General features: G+C 42.1%; 1 protein-coding gene across 1 annotated transcript in view; it reads left to right on the top strand.

Moving 5' to 3' along the window:
- Positions 1 to 13,448, top strand: part of Sptssb (serine palmitoyltransferase small subunit B) — a 32,584-nt gene that overhangs the window by 15,699 nt on the left and 3,437 nt on the right. The window lies entirely within an intron of this gene.

Raw genomic sequence — 13,448 nt, 5'->3', positions numbered from 1 at the left:
GTAATTTCTAGATTAGGAACTGGGAAGAGTCACCTGCTCAGCCTAAAAGGTAGTGCCAATTTCTTTCATTTCTTATCTAGTCTTTAGAACCCAGTATATTATAAGGTATACTTTATGTACTAGTATACTAGTATATAGAGTAGTTATTATATTAGCTAATACAACTTAACCTTTCCCAAGTATTGCTGTAAGCACTCATTCTTTCTAATCTTCCCAGCAGATATGGGCATGGAGTTCTGTCTCCATTCCTGTTCCCCAGCTGAGAAAACTGGAGGTAGGAGTGTTTAAGTTACTCAGAGTGACTCACTCAAGGCTGCAGTTCAACCCCAGACAGGGCCCAGAACTCACCCATGTAATCACCCCAGCATTCAGCCTCTCCCAACTCCACTCGCAGCCACCATGAGTTGTTAGGCCTCAATCTATTCATCTTTGTAAGGATAACTGAAGCCCCAAATCCAGCCATGGCCCACCACACTGACACTTAGAGATGCTGCCTCTGCTTGGAGAAGGGAACTGCATATTCCGCTGTCCTCAAGGACATCTGTATTTGTTTTTGGGAGTGCTCTCACAACAAATCACCATAGGTGTGGTGGCTTCTGGCAAAAGAAATGTATCTACTGATAGTGCTGGAGGTGAAAGTCTGTAATGAAGGTGTTGGCAGAGACATGCCACCTGCCACCACACACACACACATACACACACACACACACACACACACACACACACACACAGAGGGTAGGCGGGTTGGGGGGGGGTAACATGTTTGATAACAGGCATCTGGATGGCTTCCACTTGACTTTCACAAATAATGCTGTCACACACACAGCTGTACTTTTAATTATTTTTTGGAGAAACTTCTAATAACTTTAAAGATACTTGGTTTTGTGGTTATGTTCATGTTCTGCTTCTAAAATCAACTTGGCAGCCTTGGCAGTCAGCACAGAAGTGAAAAGTCAGCTGGAAGCTGCATCCTCTCCCTTCTGGCACTGTAGAGTAACAGGGATGTATTTTCAATGAAACAGTAATAAAGAGTATTTACCCCCAAGAAACACACAGCTGAGCCTGGCCTTAGAAGCCCATCTCTCCATTGCAGGACTTCCCAAAATGCGCAGAGAGGCTGCCCTGGTTCTAGATTAGTAAATGAGGAGACACCAGAAGGGAACACATAGCATGCCATCCCCATACCATTATAAAGCCTCTTTCTATCCATTTCCATATTAATATACTTTCCCCTCTTCATGGTTTTGAAGTCAATAACTTCTTTTTATAGTCACACAACATTGAATTTAAAGAATCTCTGAATTTTGTGTGCCCTAAATTGCAGTGAATACTTTCACTAGAGTTGAATTCCAATTTTTTTTCTCTCAGTCATGAGTCCTTCACTCATAAACTCACCTGCAGTCTGAGCTGAGTTCCCTCAAAAACAAAACAAAACAAAGAACTACTTCAAAATTAGTTGTTCAGTGTACACCATATTGCCCAATGGTGTCAGTTGGTAATTGGGCTGGTGGAGCATGTTTTGAGGTATCCTACTTTTGTTCGGATTACTACAAATTAGACACACTGGAGTTGGCAGAGCCACGACACACTCTGTACCAACTACTGTGTTGTTGCTAACTGCCAGTAACTCATCGCTAAGGACAAGGTTACACAATGTAATTAGCATAACTCAGTTGTCTAAAAGTGATGCCTGTGTTCACTTACCATGCTTGCTTCTTCCTTTCCCATCGTGAATGCACAACGAGAATCCATTAATTGCTCTATGGTCATGACTTTTCTCCCTTGCCTTTCATGCACCACAAACTCCTAGGTTCCTTCTTAGCCTCCACTAAATACTCGGGTTTATAGTCAGACTTTCAATACTCACTCGGCTGTCAGCTTGGGAGACTAGCTGCTGATGGAAACTTGGCAAGTAGTCTAGTGTGGAAAGGAAGTTCCCAGGGAGATATTAGGAAAGACTGAAACTTTCTGTAGTGCACAGAAGGCAATAGAAACCAATAAACTAGCCAAGCTTTATTTCCACACAGATACAGTGTGAGGTTGTGCCATTAATTATAAAGACTTAAACCGTAGGTGTCCGCGTCTCTGGTGGTATAAGGAAGGACATGCCGCAGAGCTGAGGAGGTGGCTCCGTGGGTCAAGTGCTTGCCGGGAAAGAATGAGGGACCAAGTGCTAGCGTTCAGACCTGCCCCCTGGGGACCTGGCCAATACGCAAAGTCCTGACAATGTCATGTGCTCATTGCTATGTGATCTCTCTGCACATGTTCAAAGTCCCCTCATAGAAGGTGGGGCTTGCCCTCCTTCTCTCTCTTCTTTTCTCAGCCCCTCTCCACACTCTCCCTATCCCTATCCCTCCCTGTGTCTCTGTGTCTCTGTCTGTCTGTCTGCCCCCCTCTCTGTGTGTGTGTGTGTGTGTGTGTGTGTGTGTGTGTGTGTGTGTGTCTTTCTCTCTCTCCCCACAAGGATGCTCTGCACCCCTTTCCCTTTTCCCTCTCCCTCCCCTCCACTAATAAAACTCTCCACATGAGTGCTGTCTACTGTGGGGCACCTTGACTCCAACCCACCAAGGTCCCTCTCCAACTGTTTTTAAAATACAACACTAAGTTCCAATCCTGAGAATCCACTGAAAAGTCTAGATACTGTAGCACATGTTTAAGGGAGGTGGGGCAGAGACAGGTGGATCCCAAGAGCTTGTTGACTGGCCGACCAATCTAATCAAAATGGTGAACCCCAGGTTCAGTAAGAGACCTTGTCTAAAAACAACAGAACATGATACTCAACACTAACCTGGCCTCAGAACACAGGCACACATGAAAGAAAGAAAGAAAGAAAGAAAGAAAGAAAGAAAGAAAGAAAGAAAGAAAGAAAGAAAGAAAGAAAGAAAGAAAGAAAGAAAGAAAATAAGAAAGGAGGGAGGGAGGGAGGGAGGGAGGGAGGGAGGGAGGGAGGAAAGAAAGAAAGAAAGAAAGAAAGAAAGAAAGAAAGAAAGAAAGAAAGAAAGAAAGAAAGAAAGAAAGAGAAATTACATTCAGCATCTCTGTGCACTGACCTGTGCTCAGGGGAAGAAGCAGCTTGTGATTTGGCCCCTGTCACAAGAACAAGAATATGAAGTTATGCTTTGCTCAACAGACACAAGAAAACAAGGTGGCCCTGCCCAGGGCACATCTGAATGTCATTCAAAAACTGTAATGCCTTCCAAGGGAAGTTTGGCACAATGGCCACATTGATACATTGGTTGATTGGTTTTGACTGCACTAGGCAATTCAATTATCATGCAGGAATAAGACCTGGAGTTTCCTCCTATAAAATACACAAACCACTCCATGATGAAGCAAGCAGAATACTCCACCAAGACTTTCTGAGTCTATAATTTAGCAAAATCATGCAAACAGTTTAAGGTTATGTGACTACAAGTAACAGCACACACTGCTTTACTATTACTTACACTCCATCACTAAGTTAAGTTTAGAAGAAACAATCAATTATCGCCCTTTTCTACATAAACAACCAGTGACAGCAGGAGCTTTGAGGCCATTCCCAAGGATATGAATTAAAACAGACAAATACACAGAAGGACAGGAAAGAAAGGGAACTGACAAGGAAAATGAAAAGAAAAAAGAAGCATGGGGAAGTGAAGGAGACGAGGAAGAAGAAAAAGGAGGAGGAGGAAGAAGAGGAGGAGGAGGATTTTAGGAGCCTGACCTAAAATCTCACTCTCCAGGTGTTCCCAGCCTGGAGTATTTTCCTCATCAGAACCACTTTTCTATTCATCTCAAATTTTTAGTCACCTAGAACAAGAACTGGTAAGAGGCATTGTTGTGAAATTTAAATCCACTTCACAGGTTTTCCTTACTGCTTCGTGGAGCCTGTAAACTTTTAACATTATGAGAAACTACAAATGCACTTGTGCTTTTTTTTTGTGTGTGTGTGTGTGTTTAAATAGCTCTCTCCTTCCTATTCTTCAAAAAGACAGATGGCACTAAATTTGCAGAGAACAGTTTTGTCTAAAGTCATTGCCTCAAGCAGATCATGGAATTCCTAAGCACCTCTTCTGGGCGCCACATCTTCCTCGGGAAATAACAATACTTAGACTTTACTTGGGAAGCGTGTCCAAGAAAGAATGTCTTCTGCTCTCAATAGCCACATAGTTCATCAGTCATCCAGCCAATCATCTTCCCAGCCAGGTCCTGGGGACGATGAAGTGAATGCCACATACCCCTTGTATTTTACTGGAAAAACAAACAAACAAACAAACCTACTGAGAAAACGGATTGCATGTGACTAATTATAGTGAGCGAGTGCTAAAACGTTAGTGCAGTGGCTAACAAACATACAGAAGAAAGCACTGTGTGTTCCTTGAAAGAGAAGGTTCTTCTTATGAGCCTGTGCAATACAAAGAAGGCTAAAGGAACTAGGTCATGAAAGTAAATTGGATTTTGTCTGGCAGAGACGAGGCATCAGAGAATAGGAAACGAAAGAATACAGCTTGAAATATTAATACTTTGAAGTCAATGTCTCTTAGCAGGAGAATTCAGAGATGACTCCAGAGAAGTGGAGCAATCAAACCATGCAGGGGTGTGAATGAGTCTTTTATTTCTCAGGAAAGGAAGAGCCCCTCACTGGAGGGTTTCAAGCAGAGAGTCTGTAAGTTTTCAAAGTTAATATTGGAAAGAGAATGAAAAATATAAAGCAGGAAAAGGACACCTTGGTAAGCTGTCAGACTCATCTAAGGAAAGAATCTGGAGCTTCCACAGCACTGTCTGTGAGACTCTCATGCAATGACAGAATGGTCTACACCCTTGCTGGTCAATGTTCCCTACATCCACGCTGTTCAATACGGCAGCCACCTGCCGTATGTGACGACTGGGAACCAAGAGTTCAAATGTCCACATATGACTAGTAGCTGGCCTGCTGACAGCACAGGAACATCTTAAATGGAAAAATAGGTGGAGGGGCACTGTTGGTAGAGTGCCCTGGCATCTATTCTCAGTAAAATATAAATTGAATGTGATTGTACACACCTGTAATCCCACTTGGGGAAACAGCGGTAAGAGATCAAGAGTTCAAGGTCATCTTTGGCTACATAAATTAGTTTAAAGCCAGCCCGTGTTACGTGAGACCTAGTCGCAAGTAAAATTTTAAAAATTAATAATTAAAAGAAACAACTTAAGTTAGCACAGGAGTTAGGTAAGGTTTGTTGTTATTGTTGTTTGTTTTTCTTGTTTCATTAAGAAACCTATTCAGTGGAACTGAAGGTATGACTCACTTGTTCAGCATTCATGGAGCCAAGAGGTTGGTCCCTAGTTTATCTTGGGATGGTTTATTTTTTTGTATGTGTTTCTGACTACCCTGGACCACAATGTAAACTGTTCAATTTCTCTATTGTTCTTAGTAATGCCAGCACTTCATAGGACAATATTGTTTTTATATCCCTATTTTCAGTTACTTCACTTTTTAGAGTAATAGTTTTCATCTATGATGCAAGAATTACTTTGAACAGTTTTCCAGAAAGGAAGAACAGTATAAGCAAAGTCACCCAGAGGTTACCCAGTTGTCTAGGCACGGTATCACTCACCTGTAACCCGGAACTCAGACATGAGCATCATAAGTTTGAGGACAGCCTGGGTGGCATAGCAAGAGTGTCTCAAAAAGGAACCCATAGCAACTGATGGCAGGAGAGATGACTCAGTGGTCTAGAACACTTGCTGCTCTTCCAGAGGACCTGGGTTCAATTCCCAGCACCGACATGAAACTCACAACTGTCTGCAACTCCAGTCTCAGGGGATTTGATGGCCTCTTCTGACTTCCTTGGGCACAGCACACATATGGAACATAGACAGGCATGCAGGCAAAGCATTCATACACATGGAATAAATACACAACTTTTTAAAAAAGTCAGCTAGCTTTTCAAGCAATTCACTGATCATTATTTTTCCTTAGAAATTTTTAAATGGACTTTATATTTTTTGTAACAAGTTTTTTGATTTGCATAGAAATCAAGAAGGCAGTACAGAGGTCCCATGAACCTTTTGTCTTATTTACCTTACTAAAATCTTACATAGGTATGACATATTCATTGTAATTAATGAAACAATATTGGTATACTATTGAGAAAAATCCTTACTTTATTCACATTTCCTTCATTCTTATACCTACTATTTTTTTTTCTAACCCAGGAGTCTACCTGGGCTGTCACATCACAGTTGGTCATCACGTCTCTGTAAGCTCTTGGCTGTGACCACTTTGTACACTTTGCTTGCTTTTTTTTTTTGTTTTGTTTTGTTTTTTGGCAATTTTAAGAGGCTTGAGGAAAACAAGTTGCGTCTCTTGTAGCGCACCCCATGTAGTAGAGTTCGTCTAATGTTTTGTTTAATTGTTTGACTTTGGAGTCATTGAGAAGATGACTGCAGAGATAAAGTCCCATTGTCTCGACATTGTGTAACAGGCATCCATTGTCACCATTGGCTACTGTTGGTGTTGACCAGCAATCTTAGCCACTGTGAATGCGTTCTCTCCCCCACCTCTCCTCTCTGTGGCGTGCCATTTGGAAGGAAATCATTGCACTCCTAATTCATTTAGTAAATGAATCACTCGGAGAAGGCTTATGTTTGAGCAAGTCACATTGGGCCCTTTTAAAGGAAGCTACTGAACACAGGTACAGCTGCCTTAAATACAGCATCTTTCTCTGCCACAGGCAGGATGCTTTTATCTCTCCTCAGATCTCAGGTTCTGAATATGAAGCATGTGTGTACTCAAACACACTTGAGCACACACACACACACACACACACACACACACACACACACACACGCTGAACGACTGCTATAGATTTCCAAAATGAGTCAGGAAGGAGCTAGTCAGAATCAACTGGAGCCCACTTGACCTTTCAGTCCTTGATTCTGAGGTTCAAAGAGGAAATGGAGTTCAAAACATTGGCTCTTAACCAAGAGAGCAGCTAAGTTTTAGAAAAGGAAATTCCTTATTAAGAGGGGCCTTTTGCTGTTCATGTCGCTGTTCCGTTTCACAAACGTCACAATCCCAAATCACCTGGGAATTATCTTGGGTTGCCATTGCCTAACTCCCTACCACTCCTATTCTGTAGAATTAAAAACAACGATACCGATCCTCAGCAAGCCCAGCCACTCCTTGCTGTTCTTCTCACAGCATTCTCTTCCTGACTCAAACGCACAGGCTCACGTTAGGACATGCATTTTTATAATTGCCACACGTATTCACTTACTCACTTGGTTATCTACTTAAGCCACAATGAAGTCCCATCCTTGACTGATGTGGGTCACAAGTGTCGATCTTCTCCCTTAGTCTGGGAGAAGAAACTTTTATTCCTTTCCCACTGCCCATAAATCTAGTGTGCAATCTTCACCTGTTGGCTGAAAAGCCATGGCATTGAGAAATAGAAAATGACAACTCACTCTCCATTCAATTATGCAATAGCCTCCTGGAGACATCTAAGCCATTGTCCTGGTGACCCTTTTCATTCACTGGATTCAGGTTAGGATGTAGTGTTTCCCCCCTGATTCCCAAATAAACCTCCTTAACCTGGCAAAGCACCGTGTTGGGGTTTTCAACCATTCCAAGGGGCACATTACAAATGAGAACCTTAGATTTTACCAATTCCCAGCAAGACTTGTAAGAAAAGTACATTGAAACCTACAGTTGCTAGTCAAGAATCTGAACTACAGACTGCCAGGGAAATTTCTTATGTTAGGGGGTGAATGGGGTCAGGAAAATGGAGTGGTGCTGAGGCCAGGTAACCTCACAGGGCCCCCTTGTCCTTTCAGGACAGTAGGTATGTTAGCATATGCTACTACTGTGGTCCTCACAAGGGAGACTTTATCATGTGTTTAAAATAGTGGCTCAGAGAACGCTTTTCCTGTGAGCTTCCATTCCTTCAGGTAGCAATCCTGACCTTCATCCCAAGCTCCCTTCTTACAGGGAACCTCGGCTGCCTTATGTTTCACCAAGGCCTCTTGAGAAGCATAATCATAGACAGGCAGGGTTTTAAAGAAGCTCTGTCCTTCCCTCCGCTTGAGAGCATGTCTTGGCTCAGGCTACCGTAATCCTACTGTGGACTGGGGTTTTCCTTCCTCTCAGGTATCAAGGCTGGGGAGTCCAAGGCTGAGTCTCTGGGGTCTCTCTTATAAGGGCACCGTTCCCTGGGCTCTGACCTCATGACCTAGTCACCTCGCAGAGCTCTTAACCTCCTGACACTGTCCTAACATCCAGTTTGTGGCAGGCAGCATCGCACAGCGGTAGAGTGGCCTCTGGGTACCCTAGAAGACAGGCCACAGTCTGACCATACAGGTCTACTTGGCAATACACAGCCTATAGATATAAGTGGATTTCAAAAGTCAAGCTTAGGGGAAACATTTTTAAAAGTAAAAACAAAGAACTCTCCCTTTTCCCACTCATGAGCAATCATCATTTTAAAAGTATATAACTAGAAACAAGGAGACTCATAGAAGGCTTGAATAAAGTGAACATTCCAAGTCCTTTATTCATCATCTCTAGGATATGACATTCAGAATTTAAAGAAGTGACTATATTAATTTTGTATTTTATTGTAAACATTTAAGAATTTTAAGACATTTACCGGAGAGGCTTGGGAGATGGCATAGTCAGTCAAATACACGCCACAAAAGCACAAGGACTGGAGTTCAGATCCCTTGTCTCCATGTGGGAGCTAGGCATGGAAACACACACCTACAACCCCCATGCTGAGCAAGCAGAGGCAAGCAGATCCCTGGCGCTCACTGGCCAGCCACCCTAGCCAAATCAATGAGCTCCAGGTTTGATGAGAGATCCTGTCTCAAAAAATAACATGGAGAGCAACTTGAAAAAGCTACCCAGCACCAGCCTCTGGCCATCACACAACACACACATACACACACACACACACACACACACACACACACACACACACACACACACACACACTGGAGGGGGAGGCTATCATCTAGTTCTAGGTGACTACAGATAACTAATTTCACTGTATTTTTGTCATGGTTTTTCCAAAGTTCAGCATCTGTCCCAGAATCCTTCTTGGCACTTTTTCCACATGGCTCCAGCCTCCATCCAGTGTTCATTCCCAGTCCCTCATGAACTGCATGACTGATACATTATCCAAAAGAGCTTCTCCTTCAGGCCTGCAATGCCTTTTGGGAGGGAGTGTCCTTCTGAGGCCATTGCTATTCAGCAGCTACATAATTGAACTCACAATGAATTTGTTCAATGAATTAATGAACTCTCCCACCCCTATGACTCATTACTTTGTCTATAGTGTTTTTTTTTCCTAATTGTACATATTGTCTCATAGGAGATACAAAATGGACTCACAAGAAAGGAGAAATAAATTACCTAAGTAAATCTAGAACCTAAAAGTAGTGCATATTCTACAATAGATTGTAGCAGATGGCTTTCCAATAATAACTAGCTCTCTCTTCTCACCTTCTCATAACAGGAAATGGGGAACAAACAATCTTAAAATTTTCTTCTCATCAATAAATGAAAAAAAGAATCAAATAGGAAAATCAATGCCTTCTGTGAGCTAACTGTTAGACCTTGTGAGATGAAAAAGAGATAATAAAAACACATTTGCCCGGGGCTGGAGAGACGACGGGGGGTTAAGAGCGTTTGCTGCTCTTGAGGAGGACCCGGGTTCCATTCTCAGCTCCTGTATCAAGCAACTCACAACTACCTATAACTCTAACTTCAGGGCGTTGGACACCTTCTTCTGGCCTCCACAGGTACCCTCATGCACATACACAAAAATAAGTAAATTTGTAAAAGCATTTTTCACGGGTCCAAGCTGGCGATTTAGAGGGCTGAGAAGTGAGATGTGGAAGCAGTCGACACATCTTAACGTTTTTGTTCTTAGCATGCGAGTGTATTGAAAACGTCCACTCCCAAAGCATTGTGGCATTTGTGGCCAAAATGCCTGTCTTTGATGTAACATATGCTCCTAGGCTTTTTATCTGCTATTTCTTTGACTAGTGGGTGACTTTCAGCAGCTTTGAATAATGGATACCTATTCTTCCACAGTTTCCACAGCTTAGCTGGGTGCCTCTGGGTTTCTCAAAAGACTGCCATACTTGTCTGCTAGGGCTGCCCAAGCAAGAAGTTAATTTTAAAGTAGAAAACATCAGCCAAGAGATTAATTAGTGCATTAAAAATAAACACAATAGTGAGAAGAAAAGTCAATGATATTCTTCAATGCAATATTATCTCATTAATAAAACTGAAAAGAATATTGCAAATTTTTATAAATCTTCAATACATGGTTGATTCTGAACAAGCAATACCCATGGGAAGAGCAGAAGAATAGAGCTCCCCAAATGAGTGGTGTGCAAATCCATTTCACCCTGGTACTGTGCCCTATGAGTTTAGTCCCTCCTCCCTAACACTACAACCTCCCTCCAGTCAATAACCTCTCGGACCCTCGGAATCATAGGTTAAAGAAAAATAATTAGTGCCAGGTGATGGTAGTGCATGTCTTTAATCCCAGCACTTGAGAGGCAGAGGCTGCATAGAGAAACCTCATCTAAAAAAAAAAAGAAAGAAAGAAAGAAAAGACTGAGAGAAAGACTGAATGCATTAGCCTATTCAACTCTATTCTCCCACTCCTGGCCTCCTGCTGGCATAAGGCATAGCTCTAGCTGCTTTGGTTTTACACCATTCGCTTTGCTGGACCCTTGACCTCCTCCCAAGCTCCCTCCCACCTCTCGCCTTTCCACTTGTCCTCTCCCGTACCTCCCCATTCTCCTTCTCCATTTCCCTTTCAATCTATTTGGGCTTTAATCATCCCTCTTATTTTATCTTTTCCTTAGACTGTGTTCAGACTGGATAAGGTTTACAAAAGCTCCTTGAACACTCAACTTTCCCTTAGGAATACAGGGCATGTAACATCTCATTTCTCAGCCCTCTAAATCGCCAGTTTGGACCCATGAAAAATGCTTTTATAGATTTACCTATTTTCATGTTTGTGCATGAGGGTACCTGTGGAGGCCAGAAGAAGGTGTCCAATGCCCTGAAGTTAGAGTTATAGGTAGTTGTGAGTTGCTTGATATGGGTGCTGAGAATGGGAACATAACATAGGCATGTAACATAGTTGATCATCATGTATTCATTTCTACTAACTGTTTAAGATCTGTCTTTCCAACTAGTCTACAGTCCTTAAGGAGAACAAATGTGTCCGTCTTAGCCATAAAGATGTCACCTTCGTCCAGTGCCACCTGGTACTAGATACCTAATAAATAGACCCCAGGCTCCTCCACCAGTTACCTGGCCCTATCTCACACTCTAAGTAATTACAGGGAAGCAGCTGTAGATAGTTATGAATAAGATGTTTTAAAGTTAAGTTGTTTAGCAGGACGGCCAGACCTCAAGTACTGGTCCTCATCACTTTCATTGTTTCCATTCTTGGGAAATCTTGGTTTCTGGGATAATCTTGCCCATTGAAATTGTCACTGTGCTGTGGTTTGCCAGCTTCCATCCCTTCTAAACTCCATGTCAACCTAATCTCCAGTGTAGCAGTACTAAAGGTTCAGTTAGGGACGGGTGAGTGGATAAAAGGGATTGCACTACAAGCCTGAAGACCTCAGCTTGGTCCCTGGAATCCACCTGTAGAGTCAGATGGGATTATGGCGTCTGAAATCTCAACACTTCTATGGCAATATGGGGGATGCAGATAGGAGACTCCTGGAAGCTCACAAGCCAGCTAGCTCCACAGAAATAGCATAGGCTGCCTTTAAAACAAGGTGAGTTGATTATGTAGGCTCCTCTCCTGAATGGAATTGAGATTCTTTTTCTCTTTCATAGCTTATGAGTTCTTGAAGAATTACATTTTTACTTTATTTTCATGCTTTTAATGTCAGTACCATGCTGTTTTTATTACTGTAGCTCTGTAGTATAATTTGAAATCCAGGGTGTTGGTGCAATTTCATTGTTACTGTGGAAGATTGTTTTGTATATCCCAGGTCTTTTGTATTTCTGTACGAAATTTATGATTACTGTTTTCAATTTCTGCGGAGAACTGTGCTAGAGTTTTGATATGGAAAATATTGAATCTGTAAATTGCTTTTGGTAGGAAGGCAGATAACATTTCACAGCGTTAGCCCTGCCAAACTATGAGCATGGGAAATCTTCTTCAGTTTCTTTTTTCAGTGTCTCAAGATTCTCATTGCACAAGTTTTTCACATAAGTGTGAAATTTATTCTCTCTCTCACACACACACAGTGTGAATTGTAGGTTGTCATCGTTGAGGTTACTGTGACTCATACTGTTTTCCTGAGTTCTTGGTGTATTTGTCATTTGTGTGGAGGCTGCTGATCTTTGAGTTCATTTTCTCTCCTGCTATTTTGCTGAGTATGTTTATCAGCAGTAGCCATTTTCTGGTGGCATTAGGGTCTTTTATGCATACAATCATATCATCTGCAAACAAAGCTACTTGTAGCTAGAGTTTTCCTGCCTTGCCCACAGTCAGGACAAATCTCTATCTACTGCCAGTCCCACAGCCACTCAGACCCAACCAAGTAAACACAGAGATTTATATTGCTTACAACTGTATGGCCATGGCAGGCTTCTTGCTAACTGTTCTTATAGCTTAAATTAATCCATTTCCATAAATCTATACCTTGCCACGTGGCTCATGGCTTACCGGCACCTTCCCAAGCTGCTTGTCATGGTGGCGGCTGGCAGTGACTCCTTCTGCCTTCCTGTTCTTTCTTTTCTCCTCTCTGTTAGTCCTGCCTATACTTCCTGCCTAGCCACTGACCAATCAGTATTTTATTTATTGACCAATCAGAGTAAATTGACATACAGACCATCCCACAGCAGCTACTTTGACCTCTTTCTTTCCCATCTATATCTTCTTATTCTCCTTCACTTGTCTTACTGCTCTAGTTAAGAGTTCAAGTACTATGTTGAACAGGAAGGGAAAGAATGGACATTCTGTTTTGTTCTTGTTTTTAGTGGGAATACTTTGGAAATAGAATATTTAGGGGGATGTTGACTACAGGCTACCTGTAGATTGCCTTTATTATGTTGAGATATATCCCATGTATCCCTTGTCTCGCCAGGACTTTTATCATGAATAGATTGGATTTTGGCAGGAGTATTCCTTGGTTCATTGGACTGTTATAACAGAGTACTGAAGACTAGCTAACATAAATAATAATTTTTTTTGCAGTTCTGTTGTTGAGAAATCCAAGATGAAAGTGCTATCAGATTGGTAGCTTTTGAGAGTCTATCTCCACATCCAAAATGGCACATGCCTTGAAGACCATTTCCTTACATAGTGGAAAGAATGGAAAGGCTAAGAGGCTGATCTGGGCCTCTCATTTGTTTTGGAGGTTCCCCCAAACTACCCATATCCCTAGTGATTCACTTGAAGGTCTCATGAGACTCAACATATATTTGTGATCAAAGTCTG

The sequence above is a fragment of the Peromyscus maniculatus genome, chromosome 6 (genome assembly GCF_049852395.1).
Source record: "Peromyscus maniculatus bairdii isolate BWxNUB_F1_BW_parent chromosome 6, HU_Pman_BW_mat_3.1, whole genome shotgun sequence".
Classification (NCBI taxonomy): Eukaryota; Metazoa; Chordata; class Mammalia; order Rodentia; family Cricetidae; genus Peromyscus; species Peromyscus maniculatus.
This window is presented reverse-complemented; position numbering and strand designations above follow the sequence as displayed.